The following is a 25687-nucleotide window of genomic DNA, read 5'->3' as shown; positions in this document are numbered from 1 at the left end:
ATCATGTTCAGAACAAGAATAGAAATGAGTGAGTGTTTCAAGATTATGAGTGACCCTTTCAAGATTAGGTCAAGGTTTTGTTTAGTTTGTTCACATATACCAATTGTATTAGTATCCGTTTTTTCCCTTAAAGGGAACCTATCAACATGTCTACTCTAAAAATTTAAAAAATCTTTACACTCACCCTGCAGCTATACTTCCTGCACTGGTGCAGTTCTTCACTGGAGCCAGAGAAGCAGCGCTGCACCTCCCATGAGGCGACCTGAAGCGACCGCTTCGGGCGGCGCTATACCAGGGCCCCAGGGAGGGCAGAATTTTTTCTTACCTAAGCCAGTCCAGGACAAGCTGTCCTGGACTGGCTTAGCACGGAGCGGTGGATTGGGGAGGCCACTGGAGCAGCGCTGCTCCAGCAGCCTCCCCTCACGCTCAGGCAGAGAGCAGGTAATCTACGTGCCTGCTCTCTGCCTGCGAATGATGCTAAGCCACACCCCTTCACTAAGCCCCACCCCTTCGCTAAGCCCCACCCCCTCCTTCAGGGGGGGGGCTTTCTGTTGTTCGCCTCGGGTGGCGAAAGGGGCAGGTTCACCCCTGCAGAGAAGTGCATCTCACTTTCAATAAACATGCACTAAAGCTCAACTGAAGAACTGCAAAGGCACTTGGAGTACCATAGATGTGTCTGATGAGACAATAGACCCTTATCCAGGTAAGTAAAAAGGTTTGTCTTCTTTAAAGAGGACCTTTAACCTCCTGGGGTGCATGTGGTTTTATATACCGCTAAAAAGCCGACAGTGCACTAAATTCAGGGGGGGGGGGGTGTCCCTCACCACTCAGCTTCATCGCTGGTCGGTAAGCACACCATCACTCACAGTACAGTGCAATAGATGCTACTGTGAGGAAGGGCATTCCTGACTGACTGTCAGAAACACCCTTCTGACAGTGAAGAGCTATGGTACCCGCAACGATAGCTCTTCACCGGGTGCACAGAAAGTGAAAGCCGATAGTGCACTGAATTCACACTGTCAGCTTTCTAGTGGTGTATTACGCCACATGTTCCATGGGAGATGAAAGGTCCTCTTTAAATGTGGACATGGATGACTTTATAACAGGGTGATTTGGGACAATAAAACTCCAGTCCATAAGGACCAGTGAGTAGTTCAGTGTCCCAAATCGACTGGACAGGTTCTCTTTATATAACTACAACTGATGCCGAAACTGATTCAAGAAATTCATCAGGGGGGCACGGTCTGATGAGCTGCAGACCATACATTCCTGGAGTGTGCTTTGCCTGAGACCTCTGAAAAAAGAAAGTAGTTCTATTCTCTGAATAGCAAAATCCATGCTAGAAGAGTATTAAAGGACTCCCAGCACTCAAAAATTTCAAATGTACCAACTAATAAGCTCCCCTTCAGCTTTTCCCCTACAGTCTTCCTCCCCCTAGGTCACTCCCTTCCCTTCCTCCCTGTCACCTTATAACTACAGACTTCAATGTATTTAGATTTTAAGTGATAGACCAACACAAAGTAGAAGATAATTGTGAAGTGAAACGACAATGATACATGGTTTTCAAAATTTTGAAATAAAAATCTGAAAAGTGTGATGTGCAAAAGTATTCAGCCCCCTATATCAATACTTTGTAGGGCCACCATTTCCTGCAAATACAGGTGAAAGTCTTTTGGGGTATGTCTCTTCCAGCTTTGCACATCTAGAGACAGATTTTTGCCCATTCTTTTTTGCAGAATAGCGCAAGCGCAGCCAGATTGGAGGGAGAGCGTCTGTGAGCAACAATTTTCATGTCTTTCCACAGATGCTGAATGGGATTTTGGTCTGGACTTTGGTTGGGCCATTCTAACAAATGAATATTCTTTGATCTAAACCAGCGTTTCCCAAACTTGTTGAGTCAAGGTGCACTATTCAGGACAGTAATTCTGTAGGGAGCACTTAACATAGTTTACCTCAAACCTACATAGGTGCCAAAGATAACAAATGATATTAACGATGAGGGGGGATTTCTAATGAATTGATATTAGATGTTACATTTTCTATTAACTTTATTCATTTTTTTTTTCTTTTTCAGTAACAGTTAAACAATAAGGAACTTAACTACATATAACGAAAAACAAAAATCCTGAAAACACAAATCCTATTTCTTAAATCTTAAAAAATCTTAATGTCTTCATTTTAATGTGAAGAATGAGGCTGCTTTGATTTGCACAGTTTGAACACTTCTGGCGCATTTGGCGTCATTAACTCTTCCACAAACTCTTTAGTCTGTTGAATAATAAGCATCAGTAATCTCTTCAACACTGCAACTGAAAAGTCATATCACTCAAATCTGGTTCTGGATAATCACAACATCCATATTTTAACATTTTTACATAATATTTGAACATACCTGTTTGATGTTGAAACCCCTGCTCCTACTGGATGGTCTGTGTCAGCGGTATTAACTATTTTTCTGGCGGATCCAGTCTTGAACCAGCGATCCATTGCTGAACAACCAAATTAGGAATGTTTTTCAAAAAACACGCGACAAATAACTGCAAATACTGCGCGAACTAAACTGACACAGAAAGGATCGAGTGACCGCACAATACGAGCATGAAATATGACTAAAGCACTTCCGTCCGTAGATACAGTTTGTTTGGCGAATATACAAGGCCAGTGTATTTAGCCGGAAAGGGCGGTCTGAGACCAATTTGGAAGTGCCGTCTGACCATGAAGCGTTAATCTTCCAGCCTCGTATATTTGGCGAACAGACCGTAGTGCCACGCCGGTAGACTCTTAGGAGTGCATGTGAACCAGTATTTTAATTTTGAACCCTTCACATCTATCTATCTATCTATCTATCTATCTATCTATCTATCTATCTATCTTTTCCAAGAACAGCAGAGCAAGCATACATACTAGGAGTAATTTTAAAATAGCTGGAGTGCTGAAGATTGCCTACCCTCAATGTCTCATTTTCATTCCACTTCACAATTATGTGCTACTTTGTGTTGGTGTCTCAATTAAAGTCTCAATAAAATACATTTATGTTTGTAATTGTAATAAAATGTGAGAAAGTTCAAGGGGTATGAAAACTTTTGCAAGCCACTGTAACAAACTAAACAGACGTAGGTACTTCAGAACCTACAGTCTCTGCCTGGAGAACTCATCACCCTACAGTGAAGGACTTTTCTTTCTATTCAAATCCAAGAGCCTCATATCAAAGGCTGGACTACCTTTTCGTTTCTAGAAATCTTCTTCCACACTGTAAATGTCTTCTATTGGCTTGATTTCCCTATCAGACCATGCCCCGGTCCCCTGCACTAAAATCTTCATGCCCTTACCCTGCCCTGACTGGAACTGGCACTTAAATGAATGTTAACTTGACTCTCCCACCACCAGAGACTCTATCAGCAAGCACCTCACTGAGTTCTTCACCTTTAACAGCTCCCCAGATATCAGCCCCACAGTGGTATGAAAGACACACAAACATTATATTAGAGGCTTATTGATTGCCCACAGGGCTAGAGCAAAGAAACAATTACAAAGACAGATTGACTCACTTTTAGAACAGATAATGCATATTGAGCAGATGCATAAGTGCTCTTTAGTAGAAGCCCATCACGCCAAATTAGTAGAGCTTAGGACTGAATTCAGGAATATTCTCAATGTCAAGTCAGCAAAAAACTTCCTCAACTACAAGCAAAAGTTATATGCAAATAGAGTCAAGGGGGTAGGATGATGACTTTGCTGATAAAAAAGGCTAGAGCCCGAACACATATATCTTTTATTAATTCACCCATTGGAAACTGTTTGCACACAGCTACTTTAGAGATAGTTGCAGAATTTCATTCTTTCTATACTTCTTTGTACAATCTTCAGCCAGATACCCAGTCTTCACTTAGCTCATCGAAGGAAGATTGCATGAATAGTTTTCTTGATTCAATTTCATTGCCCTGCCTTTCCTAAGCACACTGTTCTTCTCTTCTTGACCCAGTTACTGAGGATGAACTGAGGAGGTTCATGTACAGCATTCCACCAAATAAAAGTCCTGGACCAGATGGATACTATATGATTTATTATAAGACATTCATTCTATTGCTGCTCCCTCAATTGACCAGATTCTTCAATGCAGTCCTCAGGGGTGAGCAATTTCCCCTTCAAGCTCTCAAAGCACACGTGACTCCCATTGCCAAAGAGGGAAAAGACTCCAGCTCTGCAGTAGCTACTGCCCTATTTCACTATTAAATCTTGACTTGAAGTTTTGAGTGAAACTTCTAGCCCTGCACATTCAGCCTCTGCTACTGTCCCTCATCAACAGTGAACAGTCAGGCTTACTCTTCTTTATCAAGACAGAAGACTGCAGGGAGCATAAACCTACCTGATGTGCAACATTATATTATGAGGCTCTCCAACTCCTGATGTGGCTTGTCCTCATGACACACTCTCTTGACACTTCCTTGAAAAGGCTAATTGAGGCAGCCTATGGAAAAATGCTCACTTGCGACCTGTGGCTCCCAGAACGGCGGGCCTCCGCCACCTCCGCCAAATCATATGTTTTCCTGGGAGGAGTTTTTGCTACTTGCAATAAATGGCAGATTAAACTGGCCCTCTTTTCATCCTTGTGCTTACCAATGGGCCACCTCCCACATCTTCTTGAACAGATACATTCTCCTATTGCAGATTTCTTGAATCCTCTCTTGCAAATGACCCTAAGTGCATTCTGTACAGATGTAGTGTTCACAGTGGCGGACTCTCTGGGGAACTCCCCATTTTTCCACCACCATACTCCACCGACTTTCTTGCATCTCAACCATTATTCGAAATATATAAAGAAATTCGAGGACATGTACACCTGGCATGGACAGCATAATGAGGTTGAAAAACTGATCCTCGTGGCAAAAAAGGAAGTTGTGCTAGATGTCTTCTTTACCCCATCTCTACATACGTCCTGCATCTACGGTGAAACCATTCTTCCTACTGAGCTCGGAATCAGATTTGAACATCTCACTTCAAGAGTAACACTTTAAGTTACTTTCCAAATGTTACTTCTCCCCAGAATGGTTGTACAATCATAAGCTCATGGACACAGCTGCTTGTTGGAGGTGTGATTTGAAAGTCTGCTCTCTGTTGCATTTATGGTGGCTGTGCCGGTTACTGTCCTCATACTGGGCCCAGATAGTGGCTGAGATATGGTAACGGATTCCCAGGCTTCACCATAGATCCACTGATTTTTGTCCTTCCAATTCCAGGACTAGCCCATAAGACCATCTGCTGATTTACCATCTGCTGGCTGTGAAAAAAATCTTAATTCCCTGGCTGTGGTGTCAATCTCAACATCTTCAATTGAACAGTGGGTCAACAAGGTGAATCAGTTTGTCCACTTTGAGGAAATTTTGAGCTGGTCCAGTAGGAGCTGACCTAAATACTTCCCATTATGGTTGCCTTGGTTGAACAATAGATACATTTATCAGGGTCTACTCATAACTTATAACTCATAACAGATACATCTCTCTGGCCTCTTCCACCTGTGGTCTTGGCTGCATGACTTGCCACTTGGATCATCACTGAGAAGCATTAGCCCACTCCCTCCCCCTTACTTCCTCCCTCATCCTTCGTCTTCTTCCTCTCACTCTTTCTCATGTTTTTCTCTCCTTTCTCCTTACTTCTCTATTTATTTCTCTTTCTCTCTCTTTATTTAATTTATAAAAACATAAACTACAGAAAAATGTTTGTTGATGTATATGATTTTGGCTATGTTATTTCAGGGCTGCATCCTCTAGCTTTGTCAAATTCTGTATTTGATCTGCTTTTCATCAATAAACTAAGATTTAAAAAAAACTAACCTAAATGCTTAAAGGTTGTCTTTTACCAAACTAGCTTAGTGCTGATTCTACAAACAATAGTGTGGAACATTACTTCATTAAATATAGGAAATCAAGAAACATAATAAAGAAATGTATGCTATTCCTTTTCCTTTACAATTGTATCAGTCTATTTACATAAATAATTCAAAAGGGAGTTCCTAATTAAAAGTACATGGAGAATTGTGGATGTTCTAATCAAAGTGAGCTTAATCCTATTGTAAGCTCACCAGCTTTGTTGGAAGAAATTCCGAACAACCTTGTTACTTTTGATAACTGTAAACCACTGACTCATGGCCCCTTGACAGCTTGCTGAGCATGTAATAACACTCCTCTGTATTTGGGGACTGGCTTAGCTGACTTTACAATAGATTATTGAGGATGTTAAAGTGAAATGTTATTCTTTGCTCAAAGCTCTCTCCTTCTCAGTAATTAAGGTTGAATAAAAGGGCACTAAGCACAATACTGTCCCAAAAGACCAAATACATAATGCTTACATTAATATACTGAAATGTTATTGTGGTGCACACACCATTGTTTATTTTCTACGATTATTATTTGTGTTTAATTAAGCTGAACAGAAATTGACATACAATGTTAAAATAATCATTCAACTAAATATGTTGACAAGGTGTCAAAGCACTATATCATACATATAAACATACAGTATTCGTGTCTGCAGCTGCAAATCTGTTCCAAACATGTGAATGACTGTTTCAGACATATTTGCATAAGTTCTACAAGCTCTAGATAGATGAATGGGAAAGTAACATACAATTTTGCAAATATTATGTGATCAAAACTTTAGACTCTTGAGCAAACAGACTTTGCTGTAGTGCATTATATTATCCAAGCCCATACACAACTATGGGTCCACATAGTAAAACTTAGACTAAGGCTTGCTAAACCTTTTAATTTTAATATGCTTTTATTTAATTTTTCATCCCCCCAAAAAATAGATATAGTGTGAGAAAGTGACAGGCATAGTGCTGGAATCAAACTATATCTCCCGCAGGTTTTTTCATTATGTTTAGTTCAGTAAAGATCTTGACTAGGCCTCAGCTCTACAAACGTCTCCCAGACCTGTTACCCCCAGGATGGGTAAGACAATACCAACTACTGTGGGGATAAGGAAGGTTGTGATGGGAGTATGCTCAGAGGGGGGACAGGCAGCTGGGACTGAGACTGTTAAGCACAGTTCTCAAAATGGAGATCCATATCACCTCTGGTGTTGATGGTGCCATGAACCGGGTCATGTAGCTGCTTACTGTCCCCTGACGACTGAGCCCATGGACTGCAGCAGTTCCGGTGGGTGTCCCTGTTTGTTCAGCAGAAACTGCAACCAAACCTCAGATGTTTACTGTTTCTGTGGCTGGATACACTATACCTGCTCTTCTGGGAGCCTGGTAACCCTTATGCACCATGATCTAGTTGACCCTGCACTGTACAGAGCATTGGGTTATTGTGCATACATGGTGAAAGCATAGAGTACCAAGAGGCTAATAATGAGTTCTCCTATATATCCATGAGCCAGAACTTACTGTATAGGGTGAACCAAATATGGAGAGAAATTGTTTAGCCATTGGTGGTGCCTCAGCCCTATGAAAGGGTAATGTAAGATTTGGCACATAAGCGTGTTGCAGTATGCACAGGCGTTTAGCTTGTAAGTCCTGGACTGGAGTAAAGTTTGGGCCAGTCCTGCAGGGCAATCCACTACAGGCTTGGAAACAGACCAGCACAGTAAGTAGCACAGGTGTGCTGGTTAGGGAGAGAGAGGAGAGAGACTGAAACACTGACACAGTCAACCAGTCTGGGAGAAAGTTCTGCCAAAGAGGACACTACTAAAGAGCTGGGTATGTGCAACTCTTGTTGATCTTGAAAACTTTGTTAGGAGGCCAGCGGTAGGCTGACCCTTGGTTAGTGAGGGAACAACCTGTGTAGTAAGCTGCCGGAGAGGTGTAGGGTTTTGTTTTCTTGTGTTTGTTTTTGATATGCTGAGCCGCTGAGCAGCACAACCTGTATATTTAAACTTTTCTGCTGCAATAAAGGCTGATTTGAAGAAGAAACCAGAGCGTCTGAATCCCCTGTACATCACATTAGTAAAGACAGCAAATAGTGGGATTGCCTACTGCCCTATTTAATTTTAAAATCCAGGAGATACCCCAATCCTCCAAAGGTTTTACCCATTTAAGTTGGTATATGGCAGTCACCAATGTGGTTTCTTAGACATGGCTAAGGAAACCTTGGAACAAGAGAAAAATCCTTACAGAGTATAATTGAACATATTACCCTGATGCAGGACAGAATTGCAGCAGTAATGCCATTTGTGAAGAAACATATGGAGCATGCCCAAATGAGTCAAAGCCGTGTCTATAACAGAATGGCTAAACTGAGGACCTTTAGGCTGTATTCACACAGAGTAACGCCAGGCGTTTTTTGTGTGCTTTTTGCACATAGCGCCGCGTTAACGCCGCGTAGTGCCGCGTTAATGCCGCGTATACGCGGCGTTAACGCGGCGCTATTTTGCGGTGGCGTTGACCGGCGTTAACGCGGCGTATACGTGGCGTTACGTGGCGTTAACGCGGCGCTATGTGCAAAAAACACACAAAAAACGCCTGGCGTTACTCTGTGTGAATACAGCCTTAGATGATCGAGTATTGTTATTGTTTCCAATGGTAGAAAGTACATTTCTGTCCAAATGGAAAGAGCCATATGAAATTATTGAAAGAGTGCGGAAAGTAAATTATAAGGTGTACCAGCCGGGCAAGAGAAAGCCCAAACAAATATATCATATACATTTACTAAAACCTTGGAAGGACAGGTAAACATTGATATCAGTATGTACCCCTTGGAAAGTTACTTCTGAAGGATTAAATACGCCTGGTAAGACTTCACCCAAGGTGCAAATAACAGAGAATATGTCTAAGGCACAAAAACAGGAGTCAAAAGAGTCGGCACAGAAAAATAAGGATGTGTTTTCTGAGGTGCCTGGATACGTTGTCACCTGGGGTAATTGAAGAATCTAAGAGTGTGGAGGGATACAGTCGTCAACTGCATAGTGTAGACGTAGGGTCCCAATCCTAATTCAGTATATGAAGGCAGATGTCACACTTGGATGTGCCAATAAATGTTTATTCAACACCACTTGTGTGTATAGTAGAGCAGAGTAAAACATTTTTCAGTCAAGCACTAACCTTCACCAGACTCTTATATTTGAATAGAATTAATTATCGTCATAAAGAACGAATAGGCTTGATAGTATCCAGCTCCGTGGACAGCCTGGTTTTTAGGCCAGCAGTATAGCCAATTGCAGTTATAGGGCTCCGGTGGTGGCGGTCTGGAGATTAATATACGAAGGACGCCAGGAGAATGAAGGCAGATGCCAAGGGTGGAGTTCACATTTAATAAGTTGCTACAGGAGTTGAGTCATTGTTGCCTTGTTGCTTTTTCCTTGCATATTCACTTTCAGAAGCCAGGAACCTATATTCTCCCTCTGCTACAATTTTTATGTCATAAAAGGGTGAAAGTGTGTGTGATTTAACATGTATAAATGGTGTGTAAACTTTATTCACAGGGTGCGTGTACGGTGCTTTACAGGTGTGGTATACAAGAAATTAATTTACTGTTAGGAAATTGCTAGGACAGCAATTCCCCATTAGCTGCTGGAAACCTTGGAGGAATGGACACAAGAAAAAGTGAACCCTGGTCTGAAACCCGCAACTGTCCCTTCCTGCTTTACGATTCTATCCTAGGTAATAGGCGACAACTGGACGACAAAACCCTTCCTAAATACGTGACACACAAAACGCAGACAAGACAAACAATAACAAGGGAGGTCAGCTAGCCAGGGTTCGGTAACAGTCGAGCAATGCAGTGTCAAAATTGATAGTAGATACAGTCCTATGAAAAAGTTTGGGCACCCCTATTAATCTTAATCATTTTTAGTTCTAAATATTTTGGTGTTTATAACAGCCATTTCAGTTTGATATATCTAATAACTGATGGACACAGTAATATTTCAGGAGTGAAATGAGGTTTATTGTACTAACAGAAAATGTGCAATATGCATCAAACCAAAATTTGACCGGTGCAAAAGTATGGGCACCTCAACAGAAAAGTGACATTAATATTTAGTAGATCCTCCTTTTGCAAAGATAACAGCCTCTAGTCGCTTCCTGTAGCTCTTAATCAGTTCCTGGATCCTGGATGAAGGGATTTTGGACCATTCCTCTTTACAAAACAATTCAAGTTCCGTTAAGTTTGATGGTCGCCAAGCATGGACAGCCCGCTTCAAATCATCCCACAGATGTTCAATGATATTCAGGTCTGGGGACTGGGATGGCCATTCCAGAACATTGTAATTGTTCCTCTGCATGAATGCAGAGTCGATTTGGAGCACTGTTTTGGATCATTGTCTTGCTGAAATATCCATCCCCGGCGTAACTTCAACTTCGTCACTGATTCTTGAACATTATTCTCAAGAATCTACTGATACTGAGTGGAATCCATGCGACCCTCAACTTTAACAAGATTCCTGGTGCCGGCATTGGCCACACAGCCCCAAAGCATGATGGAACCTCCACCAAATTTTACAGTGGGTAGCAAGTGTTTTTCGTGTAATGCTGGTTTTTTTGGATGCCATGCATAACGCCTTTTTGTATGACCAAACAACTCAATCTTTGTTTCATCAGTCCACAGGACCTTCTTCCAAAATGAAGCTGGCTTGTCCAAATGTGCATTTGCATACCTCAGGTGACTCTATTTGTGGCGTACGTGCAGAAACGGCTTCTTTCTCATCACTCTCCCATACAGCTTCTATTTGTGCAAAGTGCGCTGTATTGTTGACTGATGCACAGTGACACAATCTGCAGCAAGATGATGCTGCAGCTCTTTGGAGGTGGTCTGTGGATTGTCCTTGACTGTTCTCACCATTCTTCTTCTCTGCCTTTCTGATATTTTCTTGGCCTACCACTTCTGGGCTTAACAAGAACTGTCCCTGTGGTCTTCCATTTCCTTACTATGTTCCTCACAGTGGAAACTGACAGGTTAAATCTCTGAGACAACTTTTTGTGTCCTTCCCCTGAATAACTATGTTGAACAATCTTTGCTTTCAGATCATTTGAGAGTTGTTTTGAGTAGCCCATGATGCCACTCTTCAGAGGAGATTCAAATAGGAGAACAACTTTCAATTGGCCACCTTAAATATCTTTTCTCATGATTGGATACACCTGGTTATGAAGTTCAAAGCTCAGTGAGGTTACAAAACCAATTTTGTGCTTCAGTAAGTCAGTAAAAAGTAGTTAGGAGTATTCAAATCAATAAAATGATAAGGGTGCCCATACTTTTGCACTAGTCAAATTTTGGTTTAATGCATATTGCACATTTTCTGTTAGTACAATAAACCTCATTTCAATCCTGAAATATTACTGTGTCCATCAGTTATTAGATATATCAAACTGAAATTGCTGTTGCAAACACCAAAATTTTTAGAACTAAAAATGATTAAGATTAATAGGGGTGCCCAAACTTTTTCATAGGACTGTAGATAGTAGTCAATAGGGAAATCCAGAGGTCAAGAATCAGAATACAAGAATAAACAGCAAGAGAAAAGCCAGCAGGCACAAGGCAATAGCAAGCACCAATGTGAATAAGAGCCAAGAATAAATAGGGAGGAAGAAACCGCCCTGGAGTTGATAGGTGGATAAGCTGTCAATCACAGGGCAAGGCTAAACTTAACTATTGAAGGAGCAGAGGGAAATGAAGGTGAAGGCAGACGGGTGTGGTGGAAAATCAATTACAGAAATAGAGCCATGTTCAAATAGTGCAACCAAAAACTCTAAGCAAGGAATGAAACTGCACATGCCTCCTGTACAGCAGCATTCAAGCAGAGGGGGGCGCAGTGACCCCAACAGGCAGAGATGTTACATTTACAGAGGAAAACGAGAAAAAAGGAGACCAGAAAAAAGCTTGAAAAATAATAAATGTTCAAGAAACACACCATTGCTGCTACCAAGCTACCTTTTCCACAATAATATATATAGAGAAAGAGAGAGAGAGAAAGAAAGAGAGAGAGAGAGAGAGAGAGAGAGAGAAAGAAAGAGAGAGAGAGAGAGAGAGAGAGAGAGAGAGACATAAAGACATAGAGAGTGAGAGACACAGAGAGAGATACACAGAGTAAACAATGGCAGCACTCCATTGTTCAAAATGGTAAGAAGTGTCTTTTTATTCCAAGCAGCGACGTTTTGGTCCCATCTGTAACCTTTTTCAGGCACAAATGAGTGACCGCAGCAACTTTATATAGGTCTGTACAATATAATACTATCAATAAATAGTAAAAATTCATATCTCTACATAACATATTCAGGGTTTTAAATCATGTGATTAATTTCAAGTGAATATTAATAAATAAAGTGTATAATTTCATATTTGTACAAATTACATGAAATCTAAACAATCACTAATTATATACATCAGTCTTGTGAAGTATCTATAAGTGCTATCAATTGTAATGATAATAATATACAAATGGATACATCTCTCATCATAAGACGCCATCCTGCACATGTTGCTCATAATAACGTGCATATCAATGTAATGTACAGGCACGCACTGCATTGTAACTGAGAGTAGGCACATCAATAAGGCATGCTCACGCATATTGACATCATGTTCAAATTGACAAAAAAAGCACACAAACTGATGTCTCAGGCAGATATGTATATGATTGCAGTATGGTGTGATTAGATACTGGGTCTTGCCTCAAAAGGGAATGAAACTTCTTCCACAATTGCTATATAAAAGGCTCTCAGAGGCTACTTTTAGTTAGTGTAGAACTGATAGAGTATCTTGTTGTTGTATATTCTGCCTATTATTTTGTTTGATAAGCGATATCTTCTCCTGCATAGTCTGCAGTGCATTAATATTCTACAGACCTCTTCTATAGAAGTGGCATACAACCACTATATGGTTACTTTAGGTTGTATTGCTCATTGCAGAGTGGCAACATACACTTGACCCTGGCTAAAAAAGCAAGTGTAAAGCACAATTTTTTTCCACTGTGCATTGCAGAGCTCTATTATTCTGACCATTTTCCCAGTTTAAAATCCTGAATCTGCTCTTTGCCTCTTGACTGTACAAGATAGAATCATGTTACATGATGTGTTCCTATGTTTGCATGTATGTATGTGAATTTACAGGCTATCATGAGGTTAAACATTTTCAAAAGCTTCTCTAAAATAACTTCTTTACTTGACCTCAAATATTTGTTAAAGTCTTTTGATTTATGATGCTCTTGTAAACCTTGAAACCTTGTTCTATATATTTGTCCTACAAATTGATATCTTATTCATATAAATGCATTGTATTACTTTATCAAGTGTAATTTAAAGTCAATTAACGTGTGATGAGTGATGTTAACTCAAAAGGAGACAACATAATCTAATAGCATACAATGCAATGTCTCTAGAATGAAAACATAATATGTTTTTAGTCTATTATCATCAGTCACTGTCAGAACACTGCTGGACAAAAGACTTCTATTCTCTTTTTTTTCTGTCATTTGTTAAAAATATACAAAAGACAAAGAAGAAATTTACTTTGATAAAGTGAAAAAGTTTACAATAAAATTCACAGTTGATTTTCCAATGAAGTCAAAGCTACTATAACATTACCAAGTAAGTAGCAGCTGCATACTGCTTAATATTAGTCATGTAAGTAATAATGACAATTGTAGCTCATAGTGGTCTTCAAGGAAGAGTTTAAGAGGTCACGTTCCAAACTAGAGGTATATAGATTCAGTGCATGCTATATTAGGCAGCCCATCTGATTTAGATGCCTAATGGTCTGCAACTATCTGAATACCTTGGGGGTCGGTGAATACCATGTATGGGCCCCCAAACATTAGAATAGAAATGACCCAAAGCTAAGTGACTACCTTTATTCTATAAAGAGAAAAAAAAATTTAAAAGAGAACAATCATCTGCTCACCGGTTTTGGAAATAGACCAGTTGTAGAGGAGGATGGTGCACGAAGCTGAAGATATTGGGCTAGATATGCTAAAGTAGTTGCAAAAGCCGACAAAAGCGATGAAGTTAAAAAACAAATTCTTTATTAAACAAATGCATCCAATGATTTCTGACTTGATATGGTGAGGTTTTATCAGTGCTTTTATATTCATGTTTAATAAAGAGCTTGTTTCTTAACTTCATTGTTCTTGTCGGCTGCTGGAATTACATCTTTGCTTGACATCAGTTTCATTCTGTAGTCTTGCCTATTATATGCTTAATCCTTATTCACATTGCTTCTTATGACTGCTTTCTTTTCTTCCACTATCTTTGCATAGTATTTAGTGAAAACACTGGGGCAGATTTTTGCAGACTTGTATTTTATCAAAAGGACACAGTCCTCCTCACACATGGGGTGCTTCCTCCTCTGGACCATAAGATAAGATAAGATAAGATAATCCTTTAATAGTCCCACAGTGGGGAAATTTCAGCATGTTACAGCAGTATAGTAATACAGATACAGGATAATACACAGTAATGTATTACAGACGTAGACACACATATGTTGAGAAGAGAAGATATACTAGGAGCCCATAGCAGCTAAGGAACGGAAGAGAAAGAAGGAAGACTTCATAATCATAATCATTAGTTCTCTGTGCGGAGTGATCTTTGCTTGGACTAATGTAGATTATACAGCCTGGTCGCGGTTGGAAGGAAGGACTTGTGATAGCACTCCTTCTCACACTTGGGGTGAAGCAGACGGTCACTTACAGTGCTGCCAAGTCCCATCAAGGTCCCATAAATGGGGTGGGATTTGTTCTCCCGCATGGAGGTCACCACAGACAGTATCCTTCTGTCACCCACCACCTGTACTGGATCCAGGGGGCTCCCCAGGACAGAGCTGGCCCTTCTGATCAGCCTGTCAAGTCTATTTCTGTCTCTGGTTGATATACTGCTCCCCCAGCAGGCCACAACTAAAAGATGGCTGAAGCAATCATAGAGGTGAAGAAGGCCCTAAGAAGTGGCCCCTGGACTCCGAAGGCCCTCAGCCTCCTGAGCAGGTAAAGTCTGCTGTGGCCCTTTCTGTGCAGCGCCTCCAGGTGATCAGCCCAGTCTAGTTTATACTAGACATGGTACTTATACCATGCACCTGAAAGGACGAGCCTGCTGCAGAACCAGCGTTGATTTGCCGCTGGTTCATCTTTGCTAGTCAGGAGAGCTGGCAGCTTGCTGTTATGAGGGATCTGACTCTCTTTTTCATAGTAATGAATTGACCAGCGTTGATTGGCCAGTGTACAGCATTCGGCCAATCAACGGTGGTCCTGCCGGAGGCTCGTCTGTGAGGAGGTGGATTCTAAAATTGGACCACAATGGAGACTTCTGTGGTCCGATCTTAAACTCCGCCTCCTCACAGATGAGCCTCCAGCAGAACCAGCGTTGATTGGCTGAATGCTGTACACTGGCCAATCAACGTTGGTCTATTCATTCCTATGAGAAAAGTAAGCTTGCTCGTAACAGCAAGCTGCCAGCTCTCCTAACTAGCAATGACGAGCTTGCGGCAAATCAACGCAGGTTCTGCAGCAGGCTCATCCTTGCTAGTCAGGAGAGCTGGCAGCTTGCTTTTACGAGAGAGCTGATTTTTTTATCAGTGCAACTGCAAGCGCTGTGCAGTTAAAGTGTACGGTCCCCATAGACTCTAATGGGGTCCGTGCGCTTTAACTGCACAGCGCTCCTCCTAAACACTCTCCTCCTGCTATTCATGGACTTGTTGACTCTCCTTTAGTCGAATAGTGGTTCCCCTGAAATTAGCATTTTTTTCCCATAGACTATAATGGGATTCGATATTCGATCGAATAGTCAAATATTGAGGCTCTACTCGTAACTAGAGATGAGCGAACGCCATTCGATAGAATACAGATTCGATCGAATATCAGGTCGTTCGGGATATTCGATTACAATCGAATACAAGGCCGCAAACGCAGTAAAAATTTGTATCCCCTCCCACCTTCTCTGGCGCGTTTTTTGCACCAATAACAGCGCAGGGGAGGTGGGACAGGAATTACGACAACGTAGGCAGTGAAAAAAAAAAACAGGAAAAAGGAATTGGCGACCGGAAACAGATAACCTCCAATTTAGATGAATGGTGAATTTACCATTCGACTAATTTGGGACTGTGAAGTATGTGACTGTGAGACAGGGACAGATCTACAGACAGGGTAAGCTAGGGATTATCTTTATTTAGGGGGGAAATGTTACTCACACAGCTCTTTGGGGCTCCATCTCGTCGGGATCCCTGTCAGCTTGCGATATGCGCGAGCTGACTTTTTCCCATAGGAATGGAAAAACAGAAGTATGGCATTCGGCCAATCAACGCTGGTCAATGCAATTCTATGCATTGATTTTAAAAATGATCCTATTCACTACACAGTATGTAGTTGAAAAATTGTTGGACCCCACGCTGTGTAGTGATTAACCCCCTCCCACCGTTGTCCACTTACCTACATAGCTGCAGCTCCCAGCTCTTCTTGGTCCGCTCCTCTGTCCACTTGTCTTCAGAGTATTCTGACGTCTCCCCACCCACACTCTCCAGCTGCACTAAGCCCCGCCTACTCCCTGTATCTCTACAATACTAGTCTAAGGAGGCGGGGTCCTCTGTCCTCTTCAGAGCGCCCTGCGCCCCGCCTCCCTAGACTAATATTGTAGAGATGCAGGGAGTAGACGGGGATTAGTAGACGGGGCATCACTCACGTCTCCCCTCCCAGTACCTGCCCACACTCTCCTAAGCCCCACCCCCTCTTCCGACTAGTATTATAGAGAAGGCAGGGCTAAGGAGAGTGTGGGCGGGTACTGGCCACACTCTCCTAAGCCCCGAGACCCACCCACACTCTCCTAAGCCCTGCCTTCTCTATAATACTAGTCGGAGGAGAGGGGGGCAGGGCGCTCTGAAGACCGGACAGAGGACCGCACATGACCAAGGAGAGGAGCTGGGAGCTGCAGGTAAGAGGACAACGGTGGAGGGGAAGGGGTTAATCCGATACTGCACACTCAGCTCAACTACTCTGGAGTTGAGCTGAGCGCCCGGCCCGATGTAGCAGAGCTGGCAGTTATAGCAGTCTGATGCAGCAGACTAACACACTCAGCTCTGCTGCATCAGACTGCTAACATCGGCCAGCTCTGCTACATCTCTGGTGTATCTGCAGTACTCCCAACCATCCCTCCATCTACTCCTCCTGTCATACACATCTCGTGTGTAGCAGAGCTCAGAACACACTCAGCTCAGCTACATCTCTACAACAGTATAGAGATAAATAGATAAGAAAAATAAGCATATAGCTCACCACCTCCAGTTAGCTTGATAAGTCCTTATAATTCCTGGGTGCACGATCCTGGCCTCTGACTAAGGCACTTTGTAGTTGAAGCATATAGAAAAGGATAGTAGGATCCGCTCGACCAGGTAAGTTAAAAAATAACTTTTAATCCGACATGGTTAACCATGTCGGATTAAAAGTTATTTTTTAACTTACCTGGTCGAGCGGATCCTACTATCCTTTTCTATATGCTTCAACAGTATAGAGATGTAGCTGTCTTCTGTTCTCCCAGTTATCAGGCTAGCTAACTCATTTGTGTTCATTATGGCAGAGACAGGCATGGAGTTGCTGCTGCCTGTACCTCATAGTCCAATATGGGTGGGCTAGATGTTAATTTGGGGGTGGAGCTAAACGTCAGGTTGCATGTGAAACCCCGCCCTTTAAATGATGCAAGAAACCAGGAAGAAAGAAGATTTTACAGTAGTGAAAACTGGTGAGTATGCAACGTGGGAATACCCCTTTAACATATTTTCAGCGAGCGAAGCCGAGGGTATTCTACTAGTGGCATATAAATTTGATATACTGTACCATACATATTTCATTGATATAAGACCTGAGAATGGCACCCACCTTGTTTGCCATTGCCAACAGAAAGCACCATTGCTCTCCACTAAATTCAGAGACAGTTGAGTGTGCTTACTGGGCTATTTCAGTATCTCCCATACACTTCAATGAAAAGTAATCTCTAATGGCATATATACCCATAGGAAAAACCATTTTTAAGCTGCCAGAAGAAGATTTTGTCAGCAGATCATATCACCTTAATCAGACAATATCTATGCGAGCAGCCAGACCATCCTGAAACGTATTATGCTGAAATAATATTGGATTATATTAAGCCAATGGTTATATTTTACCAGGTCTTTCCTTTCTTTCCCTACTGTTTGCCATCATAGATCATTTGCCTCACAATTATTTTAGGTCTATGGGGAGCTTTACATTTGAATATCCTTCTATGTACTTTGTGTGTAAATGTGTAAATCTTTAACCAAAAAGGAAATATTATAATTAGAGTTGAATAACTTTCCTGAAATTCATTTTTGGGTCTGATAGATCAAATAAGTTGTCAGATTCAATTTGGTCCAAATAAATTCAATCTGAATAAAAAATGACCTGAGTGCCCTGCTAGGGCTGTATCTAAACCTTTTCAAGATTTTTAATACCAAAACAACATTAGAAATCTCAAAATTATGGCAACATATATGGCCATTGGGAGGTGGAAGAAGGAAAGTGGTAACAAATAGAGATGAATGAATACTATTCGAAACGGCTGTTTTGCCATTTTTGTTTTCAAAACCGAAGTATGAACTTTATAGTGAAAATGTGACACAAACCTAGCCTTAGATATATACATACAGCCTTAGATGTACACTGTCTACCAATAAATATTTGGACACCCATGCAAATGAAGATATTTGTGGTGTCACACCTTCCACCATTAAATATCGTGTAGGCAACAGCATTGGCATTAGTCACATGCAAGATGCCACAAAGTGCAGAATTGTCTAATTTCAAGAAAGGGGCAATTTTCGGGTACCACAGAAATGGTTGATCCTTATGGGACATAGCAAGCAAACTGAATTACCCAAAACTGACAGTGGCCTATGTGATTACAAAGTGGAAGGTGCACTGTGATTGTCAGAATATGCCCCTAGTGGCAGACCCCCGAAACTTGGAGATACTAGAGACTGACAGATGCTGACCAGAGAAATTCAGAAGAAGCACACCCAACCGATGGCTCAGATACACCAAGAGTTTCAACAGGCATCAGGAGTATTGTGTTGATGAATACCATCCATAAGGAAGCATCTGCTGGATTCTACCAACTATTGTATATGAATAAATGTTGTTTTGTATTCTACTACAGGTGTCCAAATACTTATTGGTAGACAGTGTGTACAAAACTATGGGTGAGGTTCCCTCTGTTAAATTTTTCAACAGGAAGTGGCATATTAACAGCACCAGAATTTAAATACATTTTTTAATAATTGTCACTTTGACACAGTCTGATATAATAGAGCAATATAAAAGTGCTTGATGAGGAACAATACGTCAATTTTGGAGGCACTATTAGATATTAGCACCAGGATTTATTAAGGAGCACGTCTACCCACATTTGAAGATGGCCGCAGGAGTCCTTGGGCACTGCATCGGCAACAAAGCGGCTCTACTCTATTCTAGCTATTCTGGATTCTGTCAGCCCTCAGTTTGATTTTCAGAGCTGCTGCCTTATACAGTTTCTCCTGCTATGCCTAAAAGCGCAAGAACAACAAGAACAACATAGTCCTCTGAAGCTAACGCTTCTTTCTTACTTAACATTTTTTTTAGTTTGTTTATTTTTTTGTTTACATTATGTATTTTTTAAATTCTGTATAAAGATGGATTTTAAATTTTTTTATTAGTCTACTAGCATTTACCCATGACTTCATCTGCGCTGATTTGAGAATTGGGCGGACACAGACATGTGAAACTGTAAAAGTGTGTATGTAGTAATACAGACAATTTGATGTTATTTTTGGAGGCTTTTTATTTTTTTACTTTCAGCTGGTATATGGTAAAGTAGACATGTACAGGCTGTACCTTTTTTATGCTCTCCGCTGCAAAACCTTTCTTTTTTTTAAACCAGACACAGAGTCGTACATGCAGTACTCTGTGTCTGATTTTCAACAAAAGGGTTTTGCGGCGGAGAGCATAAAACGCTCACCGCCGCTCATGGCCGGACCCGGTGTGACAGGTTTCCCGCTTCTGCATGCCAAAGATGGAAACCTAATACGGAGTGCCGAACGGTAGTGTGAACCCAGCATCAGCCGCGCTTAGGGGCGAACTGTGTGACAACAGAAGATGGAACCGCATGAACAGAGAGCAGACGGTGGTGTGAACTGAGTGTACGGAAGCCTTGAAATGGAGTGAACGTGTGTGTATTTGTGCAAAATACACGTGTAAAATTAAGACTCCTATTGAGTTCAATGACATTTTACAGGCATGTAAAAAATATCATTGAAGTGAATGGGAGTCTTATTTTGACACGTGTATTTTTACATGTGTATTTTGGCAAAATACAAGTGTGTTTACGCCATGTGAAGGCTCCCTAAGGGTTTTTTTTTTGCAACCACAATATGGCGGGTCCAGATTAACGGTAGATCTAGCATTCTGGGGAATGTGTATTGGTTAGATGAGCTTTTATTGAAATGATGCTCCAAAGTGTGAACCAAAATGGTGGTTTGTTAAGTGTGAGTTTGACGTTGAGGGAGTAGGGCAAATAGTTTATTAGTAGATGGGGCATTTTGGGGCAGAATGGTAACTAATATGTATATGCATCACAGTAGTTTGGAGTTTTATATGTGTTGTTGGATGATTTTGTGATATTTTTATTGTTTTCTCTTTTTTTTACGTTTCTCTTCGTTCCACTGAGGGGTGTGAACCTGCAATCATTTGATTGCAAGCCTCCATAGTAGGCAATCCAAGTGTATTGCTGTCTATGAGAGATTGTGTGCCTTACTATCGCGGCTGGGCTATGGACAGGATAGTAGTATTGTAAACACAGGCGTGGGAGCATTCAGTATGGAGCAGGTCAGCTCCTGTGAGGTCAGCAGACAGGAGCCGGTCTGCAACATTGAAGCAGAATATATGCAGCTCTGACCACCATGGAATGACCTGTATATGTATTACTGGATCTATTGTACGAGCAAATGGGCTGCACGGAGAAACCCCCGGACTGTTTCACGGGGTAGGCAATAGTAAAAAAAACAACTGGGCATACTGGAGTAATTTTTTGTTTTTTTGCAACATTGAAGGTAAGGGGAAGGGGTGTTTGAGGGGGAGGGGGGTCAAGTGTTAATGCCTGCAATCCCAGTCCATTTTAATTGCAGGCAGGAGCAACAGGGTTCCGTGTGTAGTGGAAAGCTATATGTAAATGTGAGTGAGTAGAGTGAGGGCTACTCCTGAGGCGACAGTAAGGAATGTGAAGGCAGTTTGTGACAGGAAATGCGAGGCAGTGTGTGTGAGTCTATAGCTGGGGCTAGGAGTCCTGCTTTTGTGAATCTCCTGCTAGGAAGCCATATTGTTTAGTGGCACCAAAAGTAGCCTATGTTTCAATCCCAATGTTTGTGGAAAATTTCACGCAAATCCGCCAAGGCGTTTTAGCGTGATTGAGGAGCAAACATCCAAATTCACAAACATGCAAACATCCAAACACAAACTTTCACATTTATAATATTAGTAGGATTTTTGTTTTTATTAGTTTGTGTTTTTATTATGTTTGTGGGTTTAAAAAAAAACAAAACTTTTTACATGTCCCCCAAGGGGAGTTGAAACTGGAATTTTAGATCCCCGGTGCAATGAACTGCAAAGGCCTTCTTGAAGTCTGTGATTGTGGGCGTCAGTCTTATGTGTCTTGGTAAAGAGTTCTAGAGTATGGGGGATGCGAGGAGCAGATGAGAGTAGAGCAGAGTAGGAGGTCTTTAGAGGATCTGAGGTTACGTGTGGGCAGGTAGCGGGTGATTAGGTTGGAGATATATGGAGGGGACAGTTTGCGGATGGCTTTCTATGTTAATGTTAGTAGCTTGAACTCAATACGCTGGACAATGGGTAGCCAGTGTGGGGAATGATAAAGGGATGCACCCGGTAAAGAACGGGGAGCAAGGTGAATTAAGCGAGCAGCACAGCTTAGGGTGAACTGGAGGGGGGCGAGGGTGTTTGCTGGGAGTCCATGGAGAAGGGTGTTGCAGTAATCTAAGCAGGAGATTATGAGGGCATGGACTAGTGTCTTAGTCGTTTCTGGGGTAGTTTCTGAGGCAGCAGGAAGTGTTGAGGGTTTAAATGTGCGACTTGAAGGATAGGTCGTAGTCCAGGGTTATCTCAAGGCATCACACCTGTAGGAAAGGGGTGAGTGCAGTTCCATTAACTTTGATAGATGGGTCAGTCAGAGGGGCCATATGGGGTAGGGCGAAGATGATGAACTGCGTTTTCTCCATGTGGAGTTTGAGAGAGTGGGAGGAGAGAAAAGAGGCTACAGTCGCTAACCAATCTGGAACTCTGGCCAACAAAGAGGTAATGTCTGGCCAGAGAGGTATATTTGGGTGCCATTGGTATAGCAATGGTATGGAAAACCATGAGATTCTATGAGTGTGCCCAGGCCGAGGGTGTAGATGGAAAAAAGGAGGGGTCCTAGGATGGAGCCTTGGGGGGCACCAACGGAGAGAGGGTATGGTGAGGAGATGGTGTGCGAGTCAAATGTGTGGTTGGTGAGGTATGAGGAGATCCAGGAAAGGGCCAGGTCTGAAATACCAAGAGATAAGAGAGTTTCTAACAAGAGGGGAGAGGGGAGAGGTCAAGGAGGAGGAGGACAGAATAATGGCGCTTGGTTTTGGCAGATAGAAGATCATTAGTGACTTTGATTAGGGAAGTTTCTGTGGAATGACAGGTTCGTATGCCTGACTGAAGTTTGTCAAAGAGCAGGTTGGACGAGAGATAGGAGGATCGTTCAGAGTGGACATGTTGCTAAAGCAGTTTTGAGGCATACGGGAGCAGTGAGATGGGTCATTTGTTGAAGGTGGAAAGGAAGTATCCATTGGTTAGGGATAAGTTGAAGATATGAGCTAGAGCTAGGGTGATGACTTTAGTGAGTTTGGGAATGAGATGTGACTGGATCAGGTCAAGTGTGCAGGAAATGAGGTGGGGTTTAGAGATTAGAGATGAGAGTTTTTTGTCAGTGATGGTGGAGAAGCAGGTTAAGGATGAGGAGCACCGAACAGTTGGGTAGAGTGGTTGCCAGGGTATAGGGTGAGACTGTCTCTGATGGTGTCAATTTTACTTTTGAAATAAGAGGCAAAGTCATTAGATGAAATAAGTGACGTCAGAGGGACAAGTCAGCTGTCACAGTCTCAAACTGGTTTTGTAAGCAAATCCCAGATAAACCATATATGTTATAGATTGGGTATGTGCTAACAACAAAAGTTCATTAGAACCTATAGCATAGAGAACAAAAAACTTGCAAGTCTTCAGTAGGTGATACCTTTTTTAATGGCTAATCATGAGTTAGCTGTTAAATAAAGGTATCACCTACTGAAGACTTGCAAGTTTTTAGTTTTTTTTATATTTCATTTATACAAATATATACATATATAAGTGTTAATCAAAAAAACATACAGAACAAAACTAAACAAGAAAAAACATGGCAGAAAGAAATATTCCCACCTCTTCCACCCATCATCCAGTTTATGTAGCCTATATAAACTATCGACTATGCCTCTCCTCACATGTGGGAATATGATCAGTAGGTCAGAGATAGAAAGCATGGTGTGATCTGTAAAGTGCAAGAGACTTGCATGAAACTTGACAATGAAGAGACGCCCACTGTGTGCCATGTAGGGAAAACAGGATGGCAGACACCTCTTTGGAACATACGGTTCAGAACTAGCATAAGAGCCAGGCAAAATTGTGGGTTCATATGTTTCAGATTTTGGATTGTGGTCCACACCTTCCAAGTTGTGTGTTTTAGCTCCCAAGGCAGTCTTTATTTAGTGAAAAGTTTGAAAATAGTGGCGTCATTATTAGAAAATACTAATGCGTGATTTTAATTTTTTTTTTAAATGTAGATTGTGAGCCCCACATAGAGCTCACAATGTACATTTTTTCCCTAGCAGTATGTCTTTTTTGGAATATGGGATGGAAATCCATGTAAACACGGGGAGAACATACAAACTCCTTGCAGATGGTTTTTTGCCCATGGCGGGATTTGAACACCAGGACTCCAGTGCTGCAAGGCTGCAGTGCTAACCACTGAGCCACCGTGTGGCCCCTTTTTTTTTTTTTTTCTGTGTCTACTTAATATGCTATCACTGATGGACTACTATTTCTTTAGAATCTGTCTCTCTACCAATTTATTTCTATAGACACACTTACTATCACTAATCTTATATCTATTTGCATTCTGTACAGAATCAAATTGGTCTTCTCTTATTGCAATCAAATCAGCCAAACAGAATAAACATTCAAATGGGCTGTAGCTATAGGTGGTACAGAGGCAGTGGCGTAACTACCGCCGTAGCAGAGGCAGCTACCACAGGGCCCGGGACATTAGGGGCCCAGTGACAGCCGCTACTGCTGCTATCATTATACCTGGGGGTCTTTTCGGACCCCCGAATATAATGATCAGCGGCCCGGGAGAGGTAAGAAACATAAAAAACACTGTTACTTACCTCTCAACGATTCAGGCAGACTTCGGCCTAGTTGTCTGACGTATTATGACCCCGGTCTGCGTCCCGGGTCATGTGACGTCTGACGTAATTGAAGATGTACTACTTCGGAGGCTGACAGCGTAGGAAAAGGGAGATAGGTGGGTAACAGAGTTTTTTAATGTTTTTCTGCCCCTGGGTCTCCGATTATTATACTCTGGGATCTGAAAAGACCCAGAGCATAATAATTGTTTATGGGTGTCCACAGTGGGACATAATACTGTGTGCAGGGGCTACTATGGGGTACAATACTGTGTGGAGAGGCCACTGTGGCGGATAATACTGTGTGGAGGGGCCACTATGGGGGATAATACCATGTGGAGGGGCAACTGAGGGACATAATACTGTGTGCAGGGGCCACTATGCAGGAATGCATAGGAGGGGGTCGGTTGAGGTCTTTGGCGTCAGTATCGGTGGGGGGGGGGCCCGGGCCATGTCAAAAGTTCGCCACGGGGCCCCGCCATTCCTAGTTACGCCACTGTACAGAGGCACATAAGTAGTTGTACTTGCTCCCCAGTATTTCTATTGAAATTATACATTGTAGGCTAAGGGTATGTGTTATATCTTGCATTGTAGAAAACAAGTAATATTTTGTATTTGTTTGCACCTCTTGTACATATAAGGTAAGACCCAGATAACATTGTTCAAGTCCTTGGAATTTAAGCAAAACATCCTAGACTACTGTACAGCAACTTTGTTAGAAGCCTAAAGGCCTATATACACAGGTCTGCCATAAACCATTGCCAAGTAAAGTGAATGACATTAGCTATTGATTATCAAGGAGTGAAATATACTGTATTATGCAGCAAGTGAACATTGATGCCAATGCGCTGGAAACAGGCAAATGGGCAACCCTTAGGATCTGAGCTATGGTGACAATATATATATATATATATATATATATATATATATATATTTCAAGAATATATATATTCTTAATAATGTGAACGTCCCTTACAACTTTGCAATGCACAAGTCACATCTGCGTTCTTAAAGAATTTGACATAAATTTATGTTGACTGTTTTATGTCTTCAACTTTTGTACCTTTCATGTACTGGTATGAGGGTAGGTCAAGTAAAATAAGAAAAAAGCTTGTTTTGTTTGATACTTATTCATACTGACTGTTTTTCTTCATAAACACATATTTATTTCCTTGCATGTTTCTGTCAGGGTAGGTCAACTGAAAACACTATGAAAATGTATTTCTGTTTCCATATATCATAAAATATGA

This window comes from Leptodactylus fuscus, chromosome 2 (genome assembly GCF_031893055.1).
Source record: "Leptodactylus fuscus isolate aLepFus1 chromosome 2, aLepFus1.hap2, whole genome shotgun sequence".
Taxonomy (NCBI): Eukaryota; Metazoa; Chordata; class Amphibia; order Anura; family Leptodactylidae; genus Leptodactylus; species Leptodactylus fuscus.
The sequence above is the reverse complement of the archived record's forward strand: the minus strand, read 5'-3'. Positions refer to the sequence as shown.